The sequence below is a fragment of the Otolemur garnettii genome, unplaced genomic scaffold (assembly GCF_000181295.1).
Source record: "Otolemur garnettii isolate 467f Iridium unplaced genomic scaffold, OtoGar3 scaffold00215, whole genome shotgun sequence".
NCBI classification, from domain to species: Eukaryota; Metazoa; Chordata; class Mammalia; order Primates; family Galagidae; genus Otolemur; species Otolemur garnettii.
This window is the reverse complement of record NW_003852610.1, coordinates 2,128,861-2,132,867: the sequence shown is the minus strand read 5'-3', so window position 1 is coordinate 2,132,867 and position 4,007 is coordinate 2,128,861.

Below are 4,007 nucleotides of genomic sequence, written 5' to 3'. Positions count from 1 at the left end.
GGACTTTTTTCCATATGAAACTCTTGGATTTACCTTTCAAGTTTTCCAGCATCTTGTCTAATACTGGAGTGTTTGGGGGTGCTTGTGCATGAGAGTTGGGATGATGATGAAACACCCTTAGAGGGACCTTTGGGGTGCAACCTAAATTCACCTCAAAGATGCCTGCAGTGTTGGCAGAGAGCACAGGACACCTGCAGGCCGTAAGCATGTACACTGCGGATGGGTCTGCACACACGCACAGGTCCTGCTGGTCTGTAGCTGGTGGTGACCAAGCCGGTCCCCAGGAGAAGCATCAACAGTGGCAGCTGCTAAAGACAGCAGGCCCAAGAAGGCTGACTCAGGGCGAGGACTCTCAGACCTCAACAAAAGGAGACGTTTGGTAAGCTGTGGATTTTCACCTAACAAACATAGTAAGTGTGTGAAGAAGAAAGAAATATATTTTGGAAAAAAAGGTCAAAAGAAAGTGAATTAAAATTGTTAAAGGGAAGACTAAAGAACATAAGTGCGACAAGGCTGAACACAGATTAATTTCACACTGAGTTAAGTAAACAAGTCCATTCCAAATAAAATTCTATATCAGAAGCAGGGCCCTGAAACAGCCACATGACCACAAATGTCTTTCCACTAATTTTATTTTCTTAATAGCTTAAAGGTAAATTTAAAGTTAAATTAGATTCAGAATGCTATTAGAATTTAAATGGTGTGTAAATTAATAGTTCAATTTTTAAAGTAGTGCCATTAGTTTGGAATTTGAAATAAACTGATAAAACCCACCTATATGTAAAATAAGAATGTTTGCAACTTTATAAAATGTCACCGAAATTGTCTGCACTGAAACATAACAAACTAACACAGGAGAGAGAACAACAATACTAAACAGAAAAGCACACAGCCCTCTGATGTCCTTCCTAAGAGGAAGATTAAGATGAATGTCCTTGACAGAAGAATGGCTTTGTATATCTTTTAAAAAATAAAGACATAAAAAAGAACTGCTGAAGGAATAAGTAGCAGTTAATGATATTTATGGTGTGCATTTACTGCTACAATCAAATTCACTGTCCTGTTTTTTCCAGTGGAGTTTTCCACATAAGGGTACAATAAGGGTACATTTTCTTTAATTTTTTATTTCCATTTAAGAATTCTCCAATACATGGATTAGTGGGTGCCACAGCACACTGGGGACTAGCCTGACAGAGAGAGCAGTCTGAAGTCTGCATGGGGGAGGGGGGTTCTGTTGTGATAAGGACCATGCAGTTAGAATACTTTCATTAAATCCGGCATTTTGAACACTAAATATAAGCAGCTTCTGTTTATCCTGCACTGCAGATTTTCACCATAAGGAAGTGGGATTATGAAGTCAGACATTTTTACTTCAAGGCTTGCATTCATTTGTGCCTGGAAACATTTGCATTGCTACAGCACAGATAGAAACCAACACACCACCAAAAATGGAGGCGAGAGAAAAGAAAGGAATTTAATCAAGGTGGCTTGTGTTGTTATTATAAGTATTAGTTTTTTTTCTAGTGTAACAAGGGAAATTTTATGTAAGATCAAAGAGAAAGTTTAGAGTACATTCAAAGGTAGTTGGAAGTCAGTCAGCTCATGAATGAAGAGGTTAGAGAGATCAGTATTATTATTAAAATTACTTCCCAGAAAGCTTTTGCTCAAGTTCTCATCCCAGAAAACAAACACAAAAACACCTTAAAACATAACTTTGTGATAGATACAGTAATTAGCTTGGTTGTAGCCATCATTTCACAGTGCAAATGTACACCAAATAACCACATTGTAGGTAGTTTACTTAAATACCTCCATGTAAAATTTACCTCAATAAACTTGGGGTAAGGGAAAATCCAAGAAAATAAAAACCATTATGGTGTGGTGACATATGAAGCTGAGAAAGTATCATGAGAAAGCTGGGCTTTATGGACCTGCCCAGAACAGGAAGCATCTCAGCATCCCGGCGCACTCCTTCCTCGGGAAGCTCCTTCCGTACTGACACGGCAGGTCTACACTCCAGCACACGCGCTGCCGTTGAACTACTAGGGTACATACAACACGCATAACAGTCGATTTGCCCAGTGGTTCCCTGTCCTGCAGTGATTCTGACTATGTCTGTAACATTTCTTGAGACAAGATTTCTTAGAAAGGATTTTATAATATCCTTTAAGATGTGATAAAAAAAGAACATGATAGAACCATATATTCTTTTCTTAAGGGCAGTATATAATTATAACCTGTTATTTTTGAGAGGTCATAACTAGAGAAATGCCTTGCAACTCAGTTTTAGTAAATTGGATTTTATATTGAAATGCCATTTTACTTCTTCAGAGTATTTATTCATGTTTCTATTTGTTCATTTGTTTGTCTCTGAATTTTCGTTATGTAAAATTATAATTGCCGATTATGTTTTCTGCAGTTAATCAAAACTAACATTAAGAGCATAGGCTTTATGTCAACTTCTTCCTGGCAATAGTGAAAGGCATTTTTTAATTACAGAAATTTAATTTCAATTTATGACATTTCATTAGATATGCAACACAGTTCAATTCCTTTATTTGAAAATCAGCTGCCAATATTAAGGATTAATTATTTTATTGAATCATGATATTTTAGTAAATTTTTGAAAGCTAATAACTAACAATTATATTTAATTATTCAGTTTATTGCTTTGTATTTAAATTTCATCTATTCTGCAAACATTTATTTAAAAATCACTATTTGCAATTGCTGTCCTAAGCATGCACATTGAGAGGGGATTCATATTTTAACATATTATTGAGAAGGAAATAAATAATAAATGTGAGATACTGCATAAAATTTACAACAGGTCTGAACACAAAAGATCATGGTGATGTGAATGACAGCATCTAGAGTCAGTGGGTATTTTAGATATTTTTGTCAGAGTCATCTCCCTGAGAAGTTAATAAATAAAGTGAAACAGCAATGATTTGAAGACGCCAACATGCAAAGGCCTGGCTATCGTCTCACGGCCAGAAGAAACAGCGTGAGCATTGGCCCTGAGATACAGAGAAGCTGGATGGACTCCAGAGCCGGAGAGACAGGCACCCAGGAAGAGATGAGGTCAGTGGCATGGCTGTGGCCAGATGAGGCCACCAGTGAAGATGAGAGACTTCTGCATGTAAAGAGATGATTTTATTTATTTATTTATTTATTTTTTGAGATAGAATCTCACTTTGTCACCCTGGTTAGAGGGCTGTGGCATCATAGCTCACAACAACCTCAAACTCTTAGGCTCATGCGATTCTTTTGCCTTCATCTCCTAAGTAGCTGGGACTACAGGTGCCCACCACAATGCCTATTTTCAGAGATGGAGTCTCATTCTGGCTCAGGCTGGTTTCTAACCTGTGAACTCAGGCAATCCGGCTGCCTCAGCCTCCCAAGTGCCGGGATTACAGGTATGAGCCACTGTGCCAGGCCAAGGATGGTTTTATTGTTTTTGAGACAGAGTCACTATTATCCAGGCTGAAGTGCCACGATGTCACAGCTCACAGCAAACTCAAACTGCAGGGTTCAAGCTTGCCTCAGCCCCCCAAGTAGCTGAAACTACAGGCACCTGCGACAACACCAGGCTAATTTTTTCTTCTTTTTAGTAGAGACAGGGTCTCACTCTTGCTCAGGCTGGTCTTGAAATCCTGAGCTCAGGTCACTCTCATGCTTAGGTCTCCCAGAGTGCTAGGATTACAGGTGTGAGCCACCATGCCCATCCCAGAGACTACTTCTTATGCATTTTTGGATGAGGGATTATGGTGTGGTGGAAGTGGCAAGGGTGAGAATTACAAAGAGGACAGTTAACCAGGGGATGGCTAAAGAAGTCCACACAGGGTACAAGAGGGGTTGGGCTGTGGGAGCCACGGAGGAAAGGAGAAGGTAATTATGATCTGGAGAAACCATCAAGAGAAAGAGGGAAAGAGACATCAATTATGATGGCCTGAAAGACTGAATTGATGCTATTTCTTTTTTTTTTTTTTTTTTTTTTTGAGACA